The following is a 24,118-nucleotide window of genomic DNA, read 5'->3' on the forward strand; positions in this document are numbered from 1 at the left end:
AGAGAGAAAGCAGGCTGGTGAATTATCGAGAATACGTTACGTTGGTCCATTTGAAACCAACTATGGTAGAAGCGACGAGTCGAATTACTATGGATCGAGTGATGTACGTACGAACGTTGGTAGTTTCATTCCTACAACACGAAAACCATCCTCGTTTAAATATTTCCAACGTTTCATCTCTATCGCTTATTTCGTTCTTTACATATGTGTGTTAAATTAGTTTTTAATGATTAAAAAATATCATAAAGTTATATCACTAAATCTCTTTCTCTCTCTCTCTCTCTCTCTCTGTCTCTCTTTCTCTATAGCTTTCTCTCTGAGTTTGACGAGTCAAAGAAAATTTTGAAAGTTAACTGATGACCGAAATTTGTTTGGGAAAACCAATTTATTTGCAATTAAATGCAAAAGTAATTAAATCGAATTTGAACGTAATTTTTTTCTACTGCTGCTTTATTAGCAGAGACCGTCTTTTACATTTTCTTTTTCTTTCTTTCTTTTTTTTTGTTTTTTATATATCTCTTTTGAAATAATTTCAAAACAAGACCGATAAGATTTCCCGTAGTAATAAAAACGTCTTTACGCGGTACTACCCGTTGGTATAGCCATAAGAGAAAATAGTTCTACCACCAAGAGCTAACAAGACCAAGGAAGACAGTTATATGTAATTTAAATTTAAATTAAATCCGTTCGACGTACGTTCGTGTCCAACCACTCGTACAGTCCGCGTCAAGTACAACTTTTTAAAGCATCAAAGAACGGCGCGTTCCAATTACTCGTTCCAAACAAAAGCAAATAGTAAAAAGCGCCAAAGTTGGAAGCGATGCTCGCTTCTCCTTTATCGTTTGTCGTTCTTCCGTTGCACAAGAACGACGACGACTACGACGACGACAACGACGACAACGAAATGCGATTGAAAAGATCGATTTCTCAAATCGACGTATAACCACGATTTTCAACGAAATTCTCATCCCTATATCTGTTAGGAATTATCGAAGAGATAGACTTTCCTCGCAATTTTGCAGAAACTCGCTTAAACCGCACCACAAAGCAACGTTTTACATCAATTTTGTATCAGTCGTAGAAAAGATAAACGAAAGAGGATGGAAGATAGATGGGAGGGGATGATGATGAATTATTGGGATTGATCATAGACGGTGGATCATAGAGGGTGAAAAGTAGATCGACGAACATATACGTTGTATATTATTGTCTTTATTTTTTCAATCGTACAGTGGTTGATTAAAGAATATATCATGAATCACATATTTCATGTTATTAGTATAATATAAATTTTTTGCAAATATATATTTTTTATTCGCGAGAAGAAACACGATATATAATACGTATTTTCTATTTGTTGAATTAATTCTGTATGTGACACGTGATTAATTCATTTTACTGTATATTATAATATATTGTAATATTTAATGGCAATATGCGAACTATAGTGTCACGAATCAATGAGCATACATGTGCAATTAGCAACATGGAATATCAGGAAATCATGTTAATATATCGTAGTATAGTAGTATAATGTTTTGTAGAAAACAAAATATATATTTTGTATCTCTATAAATTAAGTTTTATATGGGCTCTATAAGTTCAAGCACATTTGATGTCTACAATATATTATAATATTTAACAACGACCTTTTCTCTATGATTTCGAAAGTGACTGAAATTTTTCATGAACGTCGTACGTTTTCGTCTCATGTGTTTCGTGCTCTAGCTACGAAAATGATCCCTCGAGAATTCGATATTTCGACACTTCTCGTTTCAACGGGTAATACAACCTACCGTAATTCAAATCTCGACACATTGCTACCTTCCTTTGAACGAAAAGTTTCGTTTCCTTCTCCGAATGAAAAATATTTTGCAAATGTTTTCCGAAGGAGATCAAGGACGTTCGCATATGAAGAAATTTTTAATTTTTCATAAACGCGAGGGTGGATCTGTTTCTCGATGTGAAATATTTTTTTTCAAAGGTCCCGTGAAAAATGTTGATATTAAAATATTGGAACGACAGAACTGTGAAAATGTCTGCTTGTTGTTATGTAAATTTTACATACCTATATTAAATAAATATAATTTAACTTATTCAATTCTCTTCTTCTCCGTAGGAATTCTATGTATTTTATATAGAGTAAAATGTAACATAGTACATTGGTACTTATGTACGTATTCCATGTGAGTTGGTTTCCCTCGCATATTCGCATTTACGCAAAAGCTGCTTTTAGCTTCTGGACATTCCCCTCACGAATTAACCAATTATCGTGGCAGAAGGACGGGATCCAGTCCGATGGCAATTAGCGCATTTCGAACCGAAATCCTAGCATATAGAACAAAATCCTCTTTTGCCGTGAATGAGGTCAGCATAGATTTGAAAGCTGATAAACAAACATTCCTCTGAGATCTCTGTCATACAGATATAGATGTATACAGACGAAGATTGTACTAAATTTACTCGACCAAAAAGAATTCTTACACGCTTGAATCAATTTTTTTATTTTCGTTTATAATTAATTATTTCTTTTTTTCTTCTTCTTCCTTTTTAAATCAACGGAAAGAGTATTTGTATTATATCAAGTTATTTACTATTTACTAATTAATTATCACAGTCACAATATTCTGTTTACACGGGGAATAAAATTTACTGAAAGCAACGCCACTATCAGTTCATCTTAAAGCCAAAACGAACTCGACAAATATCGTAGTTTTCGATTTAATCAAAAGCTTTTTTGAAACGAGATAAAAAAAGGAATAAGAAAAAAAAATTGTATTTTGAAATAATTAAAAATCATACAAGCATATTATCTACAGGTAAATACTAGATTCTGACATGAAGTTTTTTCAAAATAATCTTTCATTTGAAAAATAAAAAAGTACTTTATAAATATATACTGCATATTTTGAGACATTATCAGAATTTAATCTTGAACAGATAAATAATAATACGACATATTTTAAAGTGTATTATACAATATGTTAAGCCCAATTTTGATACTTTATATAGATTGGAGATATTCCTATATCTGGTGATAGAAATAAGTAGATTAGAGATATTTCAGTCCGTGACTTGTTTACGTGTTTTGAAGGTTCGAATTCTCGAATTAAAAATTGACGATCATTAACTACATATGATACATCTAAAAAAAAGTGAACATTTTATTCCAGTCTTGACGAGATCACCAAAATCACGTTTTTGTTAATATTCTTTTAATCGATCAGATTAAATATTAATTACACACTATTTTTTTTTACTAGACACTGAATTTTGATACCATCAATGAAACACACAGCTTTCGTTACAATCTCCATAAGAAATTTGTTATTGTATTTTCATTTTTTTCATTTGAAAAGAGTTACAAATGGAAATTGTAACATTTAAACGGATTAGAAAATTTGAACTCTGAACTAGCGAGAAGTAAGTCTCCGAAACGTTTGCTTATTCGAGTTTGCCCGGCTTAGGAAGGACGACATCGTTGCTTAAAACTAAATAGACTCTCTAGGCGAGGCAACGAAGCGAATCAGCGAACACGTCGACGACGAACAATGTCGTTAGTCCTTTCCTAAAAATGTCTATATACATATATACATATGTATGTGTGTGTGTGTTTATATGTGAGAAAGAGATAGAGAGAGAGAAACGAAGAGACAGGAGAGCAAGGATAAAGGAGGACTTTGAAAATTTGCCAAAATCAATGTAAGAGCCGAAGGACGAAAGGGATGGGGTTGTTGCGACAACTTGTGGAATTTGGCGTGAGTCCTCGATTCTCTTGAGCCATCTCGAATTTCATTCTATTTTCATATAGGGTTGGATGTCGGTCAAGGTAAAAGAGACGTAGGGTTGTATAGAATAGTTTCAAGGTAAAGAGGGAAAAAGAGAGAGAGAGAGAGAGAGAGAGAGAGAGAAGAAGAAAGGACGTTCTTTTTATCAGAAGGAAAATCGCTGACACGAGGCCGAAGGTCGGAAGCAACTCACGTCCTTCCAACATATTCGTTTTTATCGTAGTATCCTCGTCGCTGATAACTGCCATATAAACCGCTTTATGCGATCCGCATATATCCTCGATCGTCCTAGATACATACATGCATATACGATGATATAAAGTGGCGCCCGTTTGCAACCCAATTTTATCCTGACGCAAGATTTTCGTCAACGAGGAAATATACGATTATTTTTGTTTTCTCATTTCTTTTTTATCTTTTTTCATTTATGTTTCTTTTTTTCCCTGCGGAGTGAAGAAGTGAAAGTAAAATCTGTAAAATTTTCCTCTCTCTCTCTCTCTCTCTCTCTCTCTCTCTCTCTCTCTCTATGTGATCCGTTGTGATTTTTCTTTTTTTTTCAGAGATAATATTTACATACGTCGTATTTATATTTGCGTTTGTTATTCCTTTGATATAATTTATTTTCAATTTTATAGATAAGATAGAAGCAGGTACTTACTTATCTGTGTATCTCTCGAATTTGTATGATAAATTAATGATACACAATTAGCCTGCAGGAAATTTATAATTTCATATATAGATGCAGATTTAATTTGGAAAGGAAAATTCAATTGACGATTATCGAGTCAGAAGCGAATAAAAATATATCGAAGAATCGGCGAGGTGATCAAATTAAATGAAATTCAATTGCGACTTATGTTGTAGCTTCCTTTGAAAAGAAAATCTTTTTTTCAGTAAATCTTTGCCTACCAAAGCAAATTCTTCCACATCAATTAAGATCCCTGGGAATGCTGGAAAAAGTATAAAAAGTATACTTTATGAAAAATTATCTCTATAATGTCGAAAGTAAATAGATATCTCTTTTTGTGACACGACGAACCAAGCAACGTTTTGCTGCTGGTTCTTCATCGGTAGGATAACATTTAAAGAGAACTCCTTAACTCGCATAATTGAAGAAAATTAATCGTTTTTACCCCTCGTCTACTAATGAGCATCGGCCAAGTATTCTTTATCGTTGAGTCAACTCGTGCTCTCGACTTCGTGCTTTTTCTCCTTTTCTAAAATGACGAATCAAAAGTTCTTTTTATATATTTTCTTAATTTCATATCAAATCGAATTCTACCATTAATTCGATTCTTCATTAACGATGATTAATTTTTATAGATTTTATTCGGTAGTTTTTTTGCTACTACGTTAATACAGATAGGAAATGAAAGAAAAGGAAGTGGACGAAGAAAGAGGATTAAAAAAGTGTGGAGAATTAAAAAGGAGAAAGAAATAAGGCGAGTATCAAAAGAATGATAGGTAGAAAGTTGGTGGCTCGACGTAAACTAATTGGTTTCTCTCTTAACTGGCTAAAATCCTGCTTGTTACGTGGTTTCTCTCGTCTAAAGTTCTTACGAAGGAAGAATATTTTCATACAAATACATACCACGGACCACTCGTATTATCTAAATAAAAAAATGAAGAAAGAAGTGAGAAAGAGAATCAGAAGTATAATAAACGAAATAAAGTCCTTTAATGAAGCATTAACAACAGATTCTTTTACTTAGCATAATCATAGATTTATTTTAATAACGTAAACGAAAAAGACAGAAAGAGAGAGAGAGAGAGAGAGAGTATAATTTTTTCTTATATTTCAATATCGAGTAAAAAAAGATGATAATACTTTTACATATACATTGTTAAACGATAAATTAAAAAATCATATCATCTCGAATCGAAAAACTTTTGCCTACAAAGAATTTCTTCATATTTTAACGAAAATGAAAATTTAATTTACCATTGCAATGTATATTTAGAGATGTAAAGTCCTAAAAAAATTGTAAGATAAATGAAAGGAATGTAAGTAGAGGAACAAACAGTGAAGTCACTATAATCAGAATACTCAGTTCTTGTCCTCTTTCGTTTGTCTCAGTGATATACGAGAAAGGAAGAGAGAAAAAGAGAAAGAGAGAGAGAGAGACAGAGAGAGAGAGACAGAGAAAGACAGAGACAGAGAGAGACAGAGACAGAGAGACTGAATAGAGGAAAGGAGGTTTAAAGAGGTTAGAAGCATCGACTTCCGGCTGATCGATTCTCGTAGCCGGATGCTATTTCATCCCTCTGGCCCTAGTGTCCTCTGGCAAGCTCTTTACCGAAAGACCCTCGTAAACTGCTTACGATCTTGTCGCCGTTATTAAGAGAGAAAAAAAAACAGATACGAGAGGATACTCGCTCTTTCGCTTGTACTGGATTCAAGTTAAACGATGAATCGTCGAAAGAAGTGAAAAAAAAAGAATCAGAAAGAAGAATACGAATATAAACGACGAGAAATCGTTACATTTTTATTGGCTTTAAAATCTCGCCGCGAGAATTCGTGAACGTTGATTTTAAACGGTGACTCCAAACGGCAGCGACGATTCATCTTAAATTATTAACATCGATCTCTATCGTAAAGAATTCAATCTAATTAGAGAGTTTGTTGTTAATTATTGTATGAGATATCGATCCGTATTGAAAATTGGCCATTCTTTCTATTTACTTCGGAGAAACTTCTATTAATCTTAACGATTATCTGTAGAATATATCTGTAATATATAACGATTAACTGTAATATAATTTTTTGAGAGATAATAATATCTCAAACTTTGTTCAATGGTCTATTTTTTCAGTATTATAATGCGCGTTACAAAATAAATAAATAAATATATATACATATACATATTTTTTTACAAAAGAAAATGTGTTTCCTATGTCGAGTCGCAAATGACTACATTCTCTGTCCTTGTTACTTGATATAAAAACCGACGGAGTTATCGTTTAAGGAAAATTTCGGCAAGTTTTCGCAACTTTGAGATGAGATAAAAAGAGAGAGAGAGAGAGACAGAGACGGAAAGAGAGAGAGAGAAGAAAGAGGAAGTCTAACTTGTTTTAACCTCTTTACACTCGTTATCGACGTAGTCAGAGAAGTTCAAACAATTAGCCAAAAAGCAAAAAGCTTTCTGGAAGATATTTCGCGATTCTATGTCATATTAACAAATTAGAGTTATACTGTCAGAGTATAAGAGTTTGCTAAATATTCGAAAATAAACTTAAAGCTCTTCTATTTACATATACTTCCCATACATTTGTAATTAACTGTAATTAATTATTTGTAAAAAAGATATGAAAGTAAATGAAATAGAAAGAGAGAGAGAGAGAAAGGAAATAAGACTTTATAACGAAATTATTCGATCTTTTCTGTAACAACGTGTGGTTCTCTTCATACATAGACTATTTGAAAATTTGATAAAGCGAAAGTTATAATCTATTTAGCTTCGTCAACGTTAACATATTTATACTGAGAAAGTTATCTCTTTTTTATCCATTACAACAGAGAGAGACTCATGCGACGAAAATATTATCAGGATATTTCATTATCCCAAACACTTTTCAAACTTTTCACTTTGGAAAACGTTGATTTGATTTACGTATTCCACTAAGTAGGTTAATTATTCTTTCCAAATGAAAAGGAGATGAAAGAAAAAAGAGTAGAAAAAAGAAAAAAAAATCTAAAAATTAAAAAGTTGATGTGAAATCGTTAGAAACTTGCAACGATTCATCTCGGAAGAGTCGATTACGTAATACAAACGCTTTTACGAAAGCGAACTACGGAAAGTTCGTTGCTGAAAGACAATGCAACGAAATACATGGGGAACTTAATGTACGTTTGGCAGCTGTCGCATACATTTTACAGAGTATGCATACCATTTGGCAAAACTACTGAATGTAGATATACTCATAAATTCGAAGTTTAATTTGAATGGGAAACACGTGAATGGGAAATGGTCTTGAATACATACAAAACGATGAGATTATATTTCATCGATGATTCGTCACTGTAATCTAATAGGATGCAATAATAATATATTATTAAAGAAAAAAAAATAATAAAACAAACAAACAAACAAAATAAACCATGATTTATTTTCGATATAAAATGTTATTGTTCAATTTCAACAGCCATTAACGTAAGGTAGAAATTTCAGCTGGCAGGATAATGTTTAACAAGGCCTTGCATTATCATATCATATTACAAACTACCGCAACGATAAATATGTCTGTGTGTGTGTGTATGTGTGCGTTTATATTCTCTTTTTATTATCCAAATAAAATTCAAATCAAAATACACCAAAAATAATTATCGGCAAAATAAAAACTGATCGTTGAAAACGAGTTAGCTGTCAAGTAGAATATATCGGCCATATCTCGGCCATATCTCAGGTACCTTTAAAGATTCTATTTTGCGAGGAAAAGACTACGTCCAATATCGGCAACGTATCGGTAATATGAATATTTTAACGTTGTTCTTAAACTTTGTTAATTGGAAAAGAATGGAACGAATTTTCCTACGGTTCCCTTCATGTTCGTAGACTTTCGTAAAGAGCTCATCGCAAGCTGCTATAATTAAAGCCACCTTTCGCTCTTTACGCTTTTCTAGATCGTACGAAATTGTGGTTTACAATATATGCCATATTGCGGTTGAAACTTTTCTCCGGTTAATTCGTCGTTAAAGAAAAAAAAAAAAGAAAGAAACATAATTGAAAATGTTAATACTTGCACAGAAAAACGGTAATTCGGACGAAGATATTACCAAGAGTAGGTTTTTTTTTCTTTTTTATCTTCTTTCTTCTTTTTTATGAAAAAGAGAAAGAAGAGAAAGAAGAAAGAAACGACACCAGATGGATATAATGAAATACAAATAAAAGTGAAAGAAAGAGGTGGAGAAAATTACGTTAAATTCACGTAGAACGAGCTTCAGGATCGCAAACGCAAACTTTGACTTCCGGATGAATCGAAAATTACGACGATCTCGTCTTTACTCGAGACAACGACCGTTCATATCGTTGGTATTATCCCAATTTCGTTTGCTTCTACAACTTAATATACATAGATATGTCTATAGATCTAAAACGAAGTACTTACTTAATGGGTATATCTGAAAATGTTTTCTTGTCGTTTATGAATAAACGAGAAAGATCATTAGAACAAAGCTCTTTTTTTCTTTCTTTTTTCTTTTTTTTTCTTTTTGTTTTCTTTCGTGCATTCTTTAATAAATATATTTATGTATCGCTGTTCAAACATTTAATTCTTTATATAGTTACACGATACATAAAAGTCGAAGAAAATTTGAAAAGCACCTGAACGAGCCAACAAAAAACGTCAAAGTACGTTCGTTAAAGTATCTACATAATGGAAGAGTTTAATTTTGAACGGGTTTAGCGGATTAAAAAGAGCGAAAAGAAAAAGAAAAAAAAGCAAAGAAAATCCACATTTCATCCATCTCGGGCAAAATTTGTCTTCTTGCAAATCAACAGACAGACAGAATTTTCTCATTACAAAAAAGGTAAAATCCAAAATCGCACGAAGAATAATATGAGGATAGTCTACCTTTGTTCTATTAAAAAGTTAAACGAAAATAGAAAGAAAAAAAGAAAGGATGAGTGAATGAAAGAAAGAAAGAAAGAAAGAAAGAAAGAAAGAAAGAAAGAAAGAAAAAAGATTGGTCAAACAATACAGAACGAAGTGAAACACGTATTATATAATATATGCAAGCCGCGACGCTCTTGTTCATTCGGAATTTCGTTGAGCCCAACCCGATTAAACATTTTTAATACGCGCTACGATAATACGTATGTATTTTCTTTTTGAATTATCAACGGACCGCGAATTATACTAACGATTGTTTACCTCAGCGGAAAGCCGATGAAAAAGCGAACCATAATGAAAATAACGTGAACGATTGAAAGGATAGGTCAAAGGCGATAAGTAGAGAGTGTGAGAGAGGGAGAACGAAAAGAGGGTGAGAGGACAGAATCAAAAGACCAGGAAATTTATTTCACTTAATAGAAATGTTTAAACGAACGTGAACGAATCGAATTTCGTGCGTGGAGTCTCATTCCTATGTGTAGCTTTCATCCTATCTTTCTCTCTCTCTCTCTCTCTCTCTCTCTCTCTCTCTCTCTCTTTCTCTCTCTATCTACCCATCTATCTCTCTCTCTCATTCTCTCATTCATGATGGGTCGAAATAACCGAAACACGTGCCAAAAGCCGAACGCAAAGTCGATCGCACGTCATTAATTTACTTCGAATTCGTTCCTATCGATCGGTAAACTGATCGAACGAACGATCGGAGACGAAAGCGGACAAATTAAAAAAAAAAAAGAAAGAAAGAAAGAGAGAAAGAAAAAAGAAAAATACGCATACGTATGTACAAAAAAAAGGGGGGGTATAGAAAAATAGGTGAGGCAAAAGGAGAGAAACACAGGGTAAATGAGAAAAGCGGTAAAATGTAGGACTGCTCGTGACAGTTCGGTGACCCGAAAAATCTCTCCTATCGGTTGTCCCCTTTGCCCCCTTTTGTCCCAGCTTCCTTTCACCCACCCTATCCTCTCTCTTTCTCTTTCTCCCTTTCTCTTTACAAAGACGCGATAGGTGATCGACGTTTTCGCTCGCTGTCAGCCTCGTTGTCGCCAGTCTGAACGTCGATCGACAGTCGTTTACGCGCGTCACTTCGAGCGCTTCATTTCAATTAAATTGCTCGGTCTTGCGCGATATTAATCGACCGAGTGGAATTTGCGTTAGTTTTCTTTTTCCTCCTCTCACTCTTCGTCCTCTAACTCCCTAAGTGTGATCTTTTATTCTCTCTTTTTTTTCTTTCTTTCTTTCTTTCTTTCTTTCTTTCTTTCTTTCTTTCTTTCTTACTCTCTATATCTTTCTTCTCTTCTTGAATGATTTTTATATCTTTGTTTTTCTCTCTATACGATACACCATAGTATAAAATATAGATAAAGAAAGGGAAAGAAAAATAGAAAATAACAAGGTACGAAAGAGTATAGATTAATCGTAACAATGTTTTCTCTTTGATATCCTTCGAAAAACCGTCAGAGAATACTCACCAATTTTCAGAACGATAGAAACTAGCGCGAAATTGAACGTTGGGTCCAAACAAAACGTCGATGGACTTTCCAATGGACGATCGAATGAGATAACAAAGGACCAGAAATAAAAATGTACGATGCTACTACTTCTTTCCTTCGTATCTATCTGCCCGTTTAATCAATGCACCAAGCAACAAAATAATAGAAATGTGCTTTTTGACGTTTGAAAAAGCAAACTAGGAAGACAAAATTGGGGTAATGAATGTTCAGCGACATAATAGCAAAAAGAAAATGTAAAAGATAGAGAGAGAGAGAGAGAGAGAGAAAGAGAGAAAGACAAAGGATGGAAAATGATAAAACATAAGCTCGGTAATGGCAGTCAAATTCTACACGCCACCGAATCGTCATTAGCGAATTATTCTCTGTTGTGTGAACGCATTTTCTGTAAAGCTTATTCTCTCAAGAACGTTGAGAAATATAGCGAGAAATAATAATCCTCTTCTCGGAGACAAACTCATTATCGATTATAATTTCTGTTAAATGTCATGCTGGAATATATTTTTTAATTCCTTAAAGAGTAATTAATATGAAAAAAAATGTCCTATTTATCTGGAATTCATTTAAATTTCAATAAAATTCAAAGAAATTTATTTATTACGTTTCTTTTTTTGTAATGGCACAAAAGAAAAGGTGCTCGACCATAATCTTTCGATTTATCAAAATAATTCTTCTGGATAATCAAGATTCGTTACGATATTCCATATTATTCCCAATTATATCACCATTTTAGATTTATTTTTTTTTTAATTCTTAAAATATTGTAAACAAAAATTTCATTAATTCGTATTTTAAAAAGACGAAGGATTAAAGGGAACAATCCCATGGTATTGTATTGGTTATAGTAATGCTACCTAACAATGAAGAAACAGATAGACAGCTCCCACATACTATCTATATCCATTGGTTTTGAATCAGAGAGAGAGAAAGAGAGGGAGAGAGAGAAAGAGCTATTAATTTTTTATACTTCGAGAAAGGGGTTCATCAATTCATTTTGTTTTGTCGATTCGCTGCTATGTTAGCTGCGATTCGATCTATCATAAATATCGTTTTTCTCTAACATATCTATCATCGTTAATTATCGGTATGGTTGTTGTTCTTCATAGTAGATATATATACGTATAGAAAGCTCGGATACCAATGCTTCGGTAAAACGCAGGTGCGTGTGGAACTATTCTGCCATAAATTGGCTAGCTACAAGACCGCGGAGATGCGGGACCGATTGAAAATTCACGATCGTCGATGCTTTGAAATCGCATGAATTCGCTTTTGCCTTCCTCTATCACGGAATCATATTCCGCGTTTGTGGGTACATTCACATAGGCATATGTGAGAATATGTTGGACGTATTGTAAACGTTCTCTCATTCTAATCGATCCATGCAAATATCACGACCGTTATTAACGATATCCAGATATTGGCTAGGGCAGTTTAAATGATATAAATAAAAGGATGTCAACCGAAAGAAAAAAGAAAAAATAATTTACCATGCGTATGGTGTAACGAATAATCATGGTATAAATTTTATTTCATATGATAATAAATTGTATTATTATAAAAAAGCATAAATGAGATGGTTGCTAGAAAGATATAAATATATATATATATATATATATATATATATATATATATATATATTTAATAGTATATATAGGTATACTGCTGACGCGTCGACAGACCCGCTCGTAAATCCTAAATTAGCCGGTGTGCTACCGTGGGATTCATTTATCTTCATTCATAGTTATCGCAACTACATACTTTTAGAGATAGGATAAAACGAGCTATAGATTATATAAGACCTCGCGTCTCTCCAACGACGCTCTTTCAAGCCACGTTCATATCGGAAATATCTTTGATATTTTCCAGGAAAATTTCAGCTGACGGTGATTTTTAAAAGTGTCAAGTCGGTGATGTATTTTATTTAAAATATTATTACGATTTATTATGATCGATATAAGAAAATATACTTAGTTACTATACAATAATAACGCGTAATCATTTTCATAAAATTATTAGATTCATCTTTTTTATCGAAAAAAAAATTAGAAAATTTCAATCGAAAATTTTATTTGGAAAGAAGATCAAAAAATAAAATGAAAATAGCGTTCCTTTGGTATAAGAGTACGGTTAAAATATCGTTATATAACGATCGCAACGAGAAGAAAGAAGCGATCTACCTAAGGTCGTGTCTCCCGGAAAAAAGCATTTTACGTAGCGCACGCGAAAATCTTCGTAGCTCGTATATCGTATTTAATCTATAAATCGATAGACGAGATACGTCGAGAAAAGAACGAAGGAATTGCGTGCAGGTATAACGAAGCACGTAAATGGCACGTAGGTACCTATAATACTATAAAATTACTGCATTCGTTCCTCTAGAAAAAAATTAATACCTCTCGGGGAGCAAAATGAAAAATGTAATGTCATTTAAATTAAATCGATCGAACTTTCAAGAATCAAATCCCTTCATTTCGCAGAAAAACTATACCGCGAAAGGTAAAAGAAAAAGTTTAATCCAAATGCTCGAGGACTCTTTTCAAATTTTCATGTATTTGAAATATTTTTATAATTTTCGAGAATTCTAGAAAGATAGAACAGGAGGAACAATTTTTTATATAACTCGCATTTTTACATGGACTGTGCTTTTTTAAAAGATTTCTTTCAACTTCTCAAAAAAGAATCTCGGAAAGAATAGTTAAAACACGGATTGATATGGGTGTAGAGCAATCTGCGACGGAAGATTAAAAATTATTTAAATGTAAAAGAGCTATCTTCGCTATATTCAAATAAATCTTGTTCGCGTGCGGTACTCGAATAGAAAAAGCAGAGAGAAGAAATAATATTCCATGAGTTGTAACACGAGGAAGGGAAATAAAAAGGAAAAAAGGAAAGAAAAGAAACGAGTATAGTAAAGTTCTTACGATTCGCCGACGGTCGGCCGACATGCAAATCTCTTCGTCGTTACGCTATTCTAGAATTTCTTAGTTTGACGATATAGTTCGCGAGTTGGAAAGTACAGTGCTTTTGAAGTGACGAATCGACACGCGAACTGAATAGATGAGTTGAGGAGTAGGATCGGAGATCGTTGTTTTGAGATGACGAACGACATACATTAAATCATCTTTAAAATCGTATACTTTAAAAATCAACTAGAACGTTGATTTTCTCGAATATCCTCAAAATTTTATGAAATAAAATCGATCGAATATATCTTCGATTATATTATACCTACGTATATACAGTTTCTTCATTTTCTTTGTTTTTCTCGAACTTAAAATATTTTAAATTAATAAATATAAAAATAAATATTTTAAAAATATTTTCCATTCACAAACTTTCGAACAATTTCTATTTCTATTTCGATATATTAAATAAATTTGTATCGATTACATTCGAAGGTAAAAAACAAATAGTTAAAGATTTGTAAGGTTTGGCAAAACATGATGAAAATTCTTGATCCCTAATGAAATGTATCAAGAAGAAGGAATCCTTGGAAAGACGAAGAGCCGAGTATCCGATTTAAAAGGCAGATCGAGTTTTCGCCGAGTCGGTACTCCAACGGCTAAGGAAAAAGGGATTTTCTCCGTTATGCGAAAGGAGGGACACGTAGCTACTACGAGTCTAAGGAAATTCCGTATATGTGTTTACCGCGGTTGGATGCGCGATACGTGCTGTCGATCGTCGTGAAAGCTAAGAAAAAGGGAAAAGAGTGATAGAGAGAGAGAAAGAAAGAGAAGTATCCAGCCACGTACAGAAAGTGAACGATAGAAAGAGAGAGAAAAAGAGAGACATAGTATCGATGGGACAGAGAAGATTCACCGACGTAAGCAACGAACGCACGTCGATTCTTGAGAATTCGCACAAAGATGGAATCCAAATTTAGTTTTCCACTCCGAGTTGGACCGACTCGCCGGTCGACCGCATTTCGTCTCGATCGGTAAACCCTTACCAACCACCGAGACCCTTTGCTACATTTCCCTTCTTTTTCTCTTCTCAATCCCTACAACTTCTCTCTCTCTCTCTCTGTTTCCTTTTTCCTCTCTTATTCACTCACTCTATGATTTACGAGCGTAGTCGTGGAAATCACCATTTTCCATCGCCGAGAAACTTTGCTCCTTCTTCCGTTATCCTCTTCCTACATCCAACCCTTTTTGAAGTACGATGAACAGAGAGAAAGAAGGAGAGAGAGAGAGAGAGAATAAGAGAATAAAAGAGAAATAAAGAGAGAAAGAGAGTGAAAGAGAAAGAGAAAGAGAAAGACTTTTGGAATCATGGTCGACAAAGCCTTTTCATGATGCCCGTATGCGGTTGTCTTCTCAGCGAGAACAGTCCCGATGTTATCGTCTTGATTTTAACGAAAAGCTCACCCGCACAACCCTTACCAACGAATGAGAGGACGAAAGGAGAAGAAGTAGACAGGATTGAAGGGAAACTCGAAAGCGGACGAGATTAAACTGTCCGCTTCGAAGACGTCAACTTTATGGATGCATCCAAGGATTGCGGGATGAATTCGATGACTATCTATCTACTTTTCTCTCTCTCTCTCTCTCTCTCTCTCTCTCTTTCTCTCTTTATCTATCTATCTATCTATCTATCTATCTATCTATCTCTATTTCTCTTTCTCTATCTCTGTCCTTCTCTTTTCGAATTACCAACAGCCAAGGATAGATCGAATTTAGCTCTTTATACGAACGGCCCGCGGTAACAGGATACGAATGTAACGCAATATTTCCTGCATTTCTCTCGTTTCTCGCATTTTTCGCATTTTCAAATCGTCATATGTATGTACACATATACGTTTATAATATATGCACTTATATGCTATTCCCCCTTTCCCATTCGCCTATCTCTTCATTCCCTTCTCTCTTCTCTCCAATGTAGTTCCATCTATGAGAGAAACTTATTGGTAATAAGTTCATCGTGAAACATGTGCTATTTCAATTCTGTGCTCTGAAATATGGAATAATGAAGATTAGATGAACTTTACATAATTTGCATAGCTCGAATTTTTATTCGAACGTAATTGGAAGAGAAATGATGTAAAGATAAAACTTACTCTTTGAATTAATGTCATTTTGTTTTACTTCCTCTGTTTTTCCATTTTTTCTCTGTCTCTTTCTCTCTATCTTCCTCTTTTTTCTTTTTTTAATTTAAATTACGCTATTACATGTGATCGACGGCGCATCAAACAGGTTCATTGATTTTGTACATAAAGAAGAATTTACGAAAGAATCACGTGTATACAGGTACATGCGCTCATGCATATGCAAGCGTCGGCGTATAGCTAACAGGGGATAAAAAGAGTGCATCGGGCGAATGAATGTTAAACATTTCATTACCTTTTTCTGGAATTTTCGTGAACAATGAAAATTCACAGAACGATCTTTCTACTTGTCGAAAATTCAACATACGTAGATATTTCATATCAACTTCGGTAAAGTCGTTTCTCGTTTTTTTAATTAATTTTTTTGAAAAATTTAATTAATTCCTATTCTCTCGGAAGAGTATCAAACGGGTCTCTTTGAAAAAATAATACGTGGATATTTTTAAATAATAATTTCCGATTTTAAAATTCGATTTTTTTTCTCTTCGATACGCCCATCTAATCTCCGAGAAATTCTATTGCGACAAATATTTTCTTTGTTTATTTTTAATTGAATTCATTAATGTCGGACCTTTTTATCGAAGATTTAATTAAAAGAACATTGACCGATCGATGATTGGATAACGAGAAGCGCATCGATTCTCTCGAAAACTTTTCTTCTAAATAAACAAAATCGTTAAGCTTGCAACTCTTGTCTCTTCTTATCCCTCAAACATAACCGCTTCAGGGTTGATTCTCGGCTCTCGACGATATTTCTCTTAGAAAATAAGCCGGACAAAGTGTAAAGAACTCGTCGGTTTATCCAACAAGAGAGTAAATTCCTTTTTTTCTCCATCTCATTCTCTCTCTCTCTCTCTCTCTCTCTCTCTCTCTCTCTCTCTCTCCCTCCTTTTCTCTCTCTCTCTCGTTTTCTCTTTGCAAGCAATTCTGTGCGCTTTTCTCAAGTCCCTCGAAATTCAACTAATCGCACGGTTCTTTTTCTTCCTCTTCCTCTTCCTCTTCCTTTCTCTTACTCTCTCTTTCTCCCCTATGAATACTTGGCCCTGCGTCATTATTAAAGCACACTGGTAACGAGTACGCGTTTGAAAGTACGCACCTAAAGACCCTGGGAAAACGCTTTTCCTTCTTGGTCTTCTGAAAAGACGGCGAAAGGAAAATTAGTCTTATGTTCGGCCTCGGCATACGAACTTTATCAAATCCTTACGGGTAACTTGGCATAGTAATAAAATAGAAAAAGAAAAGGAAAGAAAAGCAAATGAAAGAAAGAAGAGGGAAGGAGAGAGAGAGAGAGAGAGAGAGAGAGAAAGAGAGAAAAGAATAAAGGTAACCATTCGTCCTTTCGGCCAACGAGAAATATCGATTTCGTGCGACATCGATGTCCGCTAATTCGATAGCTAGCCTGCTTTTTCGAAGGGTAAGAGCGAGAAAGTAAGTTACGTTCTAGAAAGAAAACGAGATGGGAGAGAGAATTCGAGGAGGAGTCCTTGAATTATTATCTCGTCGTAAATTATTGCCATACGTTCGGTCGCTTCTCTTACGTTCATTCACGTCTCTCGACCTTTGGCCCACTCCTCTTCTTCTTCTTCTTCTTCTTCTTGTTCTTCTTCTTCTTCTCCTTCTTCTCTTCCTCCTTTTTCCTTCTTTTTCTTTTTTTCCCTTTCCTTCCTTTTTCCTCATCCTTTTCTTTTCTTTCCATCTTCGCTACGTCCAGCAACGCTTTTCGCTTTATACTCTATCGACTCGAGTTCTATTTCGAACTTCGAAAAAGAAATCTAAACTCGCAAGGACCTCACGATAACTCTGTAAGAAATTTCGTCGATTCATGTGAATAATCCTTGTCCATGACTTTTCATGGAATTGTACCATACATACTTCTTCATCTTTTCCCATTATTAACTCCGTATCTTACATTCTTTTCTTTCTTTTCTTTTTTTTTTTTAACATTGGGAACATTGTACAAATTGAGAGAAGGGGGAAATAAAAAATGGAGAAAAAAGTTTCTTTTTAATATCCTCTTTTTTTGATCACCCGTTGATCTTGTAATACATCGGGACGATGTGTTCTATCATTTGTCAAAGACGAACGTTCCCAACGACGATCTTACAAGAGAATGTATCGACATTGTTTGATGTATGCTCCGTTCGATCGTTAGTCATACCTATGTTCGAGTATACGACGTTATCGAGTTTAATGCTACTGGCAACGATCGAGGAAATACCGAGACAACGATAATTTCGATACATTTATATAGTTTGTTATTATTTACAACCTATTCACTGTAAGCGAAATTAATATAAAAATCGTATATAAAAATCGTAGAGCAACAATCGCAATGTAATAATGAATTACTCGAAATTTTTCAAATACTTTACGAATTGAGAATTTAAAACTTTTTTAAACTTTAACTCGAAACTCAAATTTCATTTCGTATAATATACTTATATCGTTTAAAGTTGTTAACTTCGTCATTGATTCCTAATAGGTTCTATTAAATTCCTATAAAGTGAGCAAAGTTTTCTTTTCTTTGTCTTTCCGTTTGACTTCAAGATACAAAAATAAATATTAAAACGCAAAAGTTAACATCGCGATAAGTATTTATTTGTATAATTTATACTTGTAATTGTTTCATTGACTCCTTGAATCGTCTGCAATTCTCGAGCAAACGTTTGTTATCGGCTGACGTTGAATTGTCGTAGAAAATTTTTTTCTTTTTCTCTTTATTTCCTTCCCTTGTTTCTCCACTGAGAAATATAAAATCCTGACAAATATAACGATATAACGACGGCACAAGAACTTATAACGTGCTGTGCGATGTAATAAAATATTCCAAGTGTGCTTTCGAGAGATGGAGAGAAAAAGAGAGGGAGACAGAATGAGACAGAATGAGACAGAAAGAAAGAGAGAGAGACAGAGAGAGAGAGAGAGAGAGAGAAAGAGGAGTTTGTATGCGTGCATATGTGTTTGAAAAAGAGAGATCGAAAGGGAGAAACAGAGACAAAGAGAAAGAGAGATTGATGCGCGGTAGAAACTCGAGCTTTTTATACAACCATTCTGCTGTGTAGAAAGCGTTAGAAGACACGTGAGTAAGAAAGAGAGAGAGAGAGAGAGAGAGAGAGAGAGAGAGAGAGAGAGAAAGAAGGAGAGATATCTAAAGTTAGAAAAACAGAAGGAGGAAAGTGGAAAATAGAAAGACACTCGTGGGATCTATGTAGATAGGATAAAAGCCCTAAGAGGTCGCGACCTTATACGGTAAGGGCAAAGGGATTTCGGCGAGACGGGCGATTTCAAGACGCTCGCCAAGTTCACTTTGAAATCTACAAAAGTACCGTCGGAAGTCAGTGAGAGCTTTTATTGGCCACGTACACTCACGAATAATCCCGTAAGAAGTTGGAATTTTATCCTTTGCCACTAGGCTACAATACAAATACGAAGGGTATACTAAAAGTTACCGGTGGAGATGGAACGATAAGGATTAGTTTGAAACCGTATAGATACAGGGTGTTAGGTTTCAATCGATTTCTTAAAAATATCATTTAAATTATTTTCATTAAAAAAATTCTTAAAGTATTGTCTGATCTTTGTAATAAAATCGTTTGCGTGAAAATTAACACGTAGCGTATGTATGTAAGTACGTATTCATGAATGGATTTTAGTACAAAGTCAGTCGACAAAATTATCTCCGAGTGAAAATAGTTCCTCTGAGCATCATATTTCTTAAAAAAAATATATATATATGTATGTGCATATGTATATATATATTTTTTACAATAAATTATTTCGTATCCTCGCGATCAGATCCGAAGTGTGAAGTCTAACGATCCGTAGAACGTCAAAAACTCGCAGCTTCTTTTCAAAAGTTACTTAAAAAGCTCTCGAGAGGTCTTCTTTCCTTTTTTTATTCTTCTTTTCTTTCCTTTTTTATTTTAACGCTGTGCCGAAAGTTTAACTTGCACAAAGTTTATAACGAAGGACTAATGACGTAAGAGTCTCCTAGCGATGACGAAGAAAGACAAGGAAGAAAATTTTATGATTTAAATAACGAGAGAAGCTAACTCCTTATATTCTTTTCTCTCCTTTAAAATGATTCTTTTTCGTTTTGAGAAGTCTCTACTACTACGTGTCTTAACGATGTATCCTTTAAACGGGATGTTGCCTTCTATGAGACGAAAAAAGAAAAGAAAAGAAAAGAAAGGAAAAGAAAAGAATAGAGAAAGAAAAGATTGGAGGAAAAGCAGAAAAGAAAGTGAGGAGAAAACAAAGAAAATAATAAAAGGTGACACGTCTAAGAATATTATTCTTTTGCGCCAGTCTGTTGTGTATAAATATAAAACTATTACAATTTAACGATGTTAAAAATTCGATCAAAGCGATGCAATAAAGAAAATTTTAATTTCTCTACTTGTATATAAAAATTCTAATGGATGAAATAAAGAACAATAGAACGCTTATATATGCGTTTTATCATTAATACCATGTCCTCCTATTTCGCGTTAGTACGTTCGAGTTAGGCGAGCACGTATAATAACTGGCGATAAATTAAATATAATGATGCACAGGGATGAGTTGAAGATGGTTATCGAGAAGAGTAAAAGAGGGCTTTTCCCGTACGACCATAAATTCACGAAAGTGTTACCGCGTGAGAACAGAAATGCGACGTTACAGGGACTTCCGGTCGATCTGAGGTAGATTGCCTGTACTCGATCTCTGCTGCGGTCACAAATGAAATATGGCCGCGGCAACTGCAACCATGGTGACATAGGGTGAGACTGAGAGAGAAAGAGAGAGAGAGGAAGAGAGAGAGAGAGAGAGAAGAAAAAGAGAGAAGAAGAGAAATTTCGTCCAGCAAAATCGCACGGTTCATCTGCCGCGATACAAAAGTAATCACATTTATCGCGTTTTCCATTATGTCGTGTTCGTACTTCTCGATAAAAGCGTGCAATGCAGTTAAAGTATTTGAAAATTGCCATCGTATTTCCCATATTACCAGACATTAATGTTCACCGTTACCCAAAGAAAGCTATTAAAACAAGCACATCGAACATATTTTGCTCCTATATATAAACTGAGTGGATTTAAAACAAACAAGTTTAAAAGAAGAGTCATAATGTCAATTTTACGAAATTGTATCTAAAATTTTCGTTAACTTTTCTTACGTGTCGTATACCTATCGATATCGGTAAATCGATATGTCGGAGATACGAAAATATTCGTATTAAAATAATACAATATCGATCGGGGTACGAATAGAAGCTTCAAAGATATGAATTCAAAGTGAAAGCGAAACGAGAAGGTCGACGTTTCACCGTAAATTTCTCGAAAACGCATTCGCGATAGAACAGAAGTGCGAGGTAACGTCAACTTCCGCTCGATTCAAGACCAGACCACCCATACTCGATCTCCGTTATAGTCGCGTTATGTAAAATACGATCGTAGCTCGGTTAGGATCCAAATATAGCTATCTTTGAATCTATGTACTACTTCGGCTCTAACTGCAATTTGAGAGTCACGTCGTATAACTACAGACTCTAACGAAGTTTCTCAGCTTCTCAGTTTTGTTATTGATGCGAATTACATCTCGGATTTTCTCGATTAATCGGATCGCGTTAGAGAATTTCGAAGGATACTCACGATCGGTAGAAGTTGAACATGACATCTTTTAATATCATTCCTAACAGGGACTAATTTGTGCTTTAATTCGTCGTCCTCGTCGTAAATGGAAAAAGCTAGAAAAGGTAGAAAAGTATTTGACGAGAGCCAAAGCTCATTTGCGTAATGGAAGGTTGCAACGTTCGGTAGGTATCTATATAACGAAGAAAAGAAAACGCAAATACACTCCGCGGAAAATCGATGAAATTGTAAAGTTAGGTCGATGGTAAATTCTCGTTGAAACGAGAAAGCCAATGCTCGGCCAACGTTTTAAATGCTCTTGCAAATGCTTCGGTCGGTTTTCGAAATACAGCATTCATGAATTGTCACAGTTTTTTTTTCACGTTTCATTTTCATCCATCTATCGTATCATGAAAATGTTATACTATGATAATACACCTTTTCAAGTTATCGAGTAAACCTACGTGTGTATCTCTATAAATAAATGTATGTAATTCTCATTACTTTGGAAGACATCGCAGCAAAGGCTATCTTTGTAAGAGATAAAGAGGATCCAAAAGGCAAAAGTAATCTCACGAGATTACGATTTTACTTGGATTGAAAGTTGTTAGCCATCGCGAAAAACCTTGCACGTAGAGTAATAGAGATTCGTTATACAGTAGACCAACGAAAGGAGAACAGAATGTTCGTTCAGTGGTATTAGACGTTCACAGGTCAGACGTGTCTTATACGTGATCGAACTTTCGTTATCTCATTGTGTTTCCTCTTGTGTTATGAAAAAAAGAAAAGAAATAAAATAAAATAAATAAATAAATAAATAAATAAATAAATCGATTATATATTCGAAAAAGATAATATTTATACCGAGTAGAAAAATGTATCGAGTCCGATTGAAATGTAAATATTATTTATCGTTTTAACTTTTTTCGAAGTAATGAATCAAAAGACCTGAAAAACAGAAAAGTAGGTTAAATATTACGTTGCATTCCCGATGCGTAGTACATTTAATATTTGACTCTCTATACGAATTTTATTCATTTGTCGCGCAGGCTGTCCGATACGTGCTTTTTCTTCCCTTCGTACCCTTTGCTCATTAATTATACAAAAATCTCATTAACGAGTCGGCCATACTGCCTGACGTCACGGACGAGATAAAAAATGAGGGAAAAGAATTGCGTCAAAATGTATCAAAGGCGGTTTCCAACGAAGCCCTCTAGAAATGAAGAAACTAGATGTATAAAATAATGGATGATCTCAAGAATTCTAACGTACAACCTCTTTTATACGAATAAACAATACACTATATGTATGTATAACTTACTATAGTATCTCAACGTCTGTCTCAATGAATGATAATTACGGCTGTATACTTTTTTTTTGTTTTTCTTCTCATAGAATTCTACGTAATTCTATTATCACGAGTTTCGTTCCGATGACGCAAATTAACAAGAAAATTTCGATAAATTCAAAAATAAAATGTAAGAGAAATTGTAATATCATACTTTGATATTTCAAAAAGTATAGTACGTTTTTCCTAGCAACGTTTTATCAATGCAAACGAATATACATACGAATTATTTACGAATTATAATACAGTTCGCATAACGAATGTAAATTTGTTTTCATAAATAATGTAATGAATTATAAAAGTAAATATGAGTGGTACGAGCATATCGAAAGCAAATGAGTAACTAGAGCGGAGAGAATCTGCTTGTAATAATGAAACAATACCGCGTTCACATTGTTAAATATTACAATATTTTAAATTAAACCACCAAAATTGATCGAGTGTAAAACGAATAATAGATTTGTAATCGAACGATCAACAAAGAAATTTCGAAATTGCATTGGTGGCTGAAAGGAATATAATATGAAAAATATAAAACTAAAGATACTTTTTTTTCTATTAAAACTTTCGAAAGTGAAAATTGCAGAAATTACAAGAGAGAGAGAAAGAGAGAAAATCTCTCTTCGATCGGTTTATTGATCTAATGAAATATCTTTGCTTCAGTTTGATAGACGAACGATTAAATGCGTATTCGAAACACGAGTTTAGTACTGAGAAATATTAGAATTAATAAGCGCAGCTTTAATTTACGAGCATTACGAAGGACGAAGGCAAATATTTGAAAATAGAACAACGCTAACGATGTGATCGTATACCCATTGTTTCAGCCACCATTTCAGGTATTTCTCGTCTGTCTTTCTATACTCTCTCTCTCTCTCTCTCTCCCTCTCCCCCCCCCCCTTTATCATTCTCTCTCTCTCTCTCTTTCTCTCGCCACTTCTGTGACAACGAGAGAGACCATCGAGCCAGTCTTCGAATCGGTGCAGGAGTGAGCCAGCTCGCAGTGAAATGTCGTAATTAAATCGACAATAATTGAATCGACGCGGCCGTTCGTTGAAGAAGAAGGCTGAATGATAGAACGAAAAAAGAAGCAGAGAGGGAGAGAGAGAGAGAGAGAGAGAGAGAGGAAGGGAAGATCGGTACGGAACCGATA

This window comes from Vespula vulgaris, chromosome 1, assembly GCF_905475345.1.
Source record: "Vespula vulgaris chromosome 1, iyVesVulg1.1, whole genome shotgun sequence".
Taxonomy (NCBI): Eukaryota; Metazoa; Arthropoda; class Insecta; order Hymenoptera; family Vespidae; genus Vespula; species Vespula vulgaris.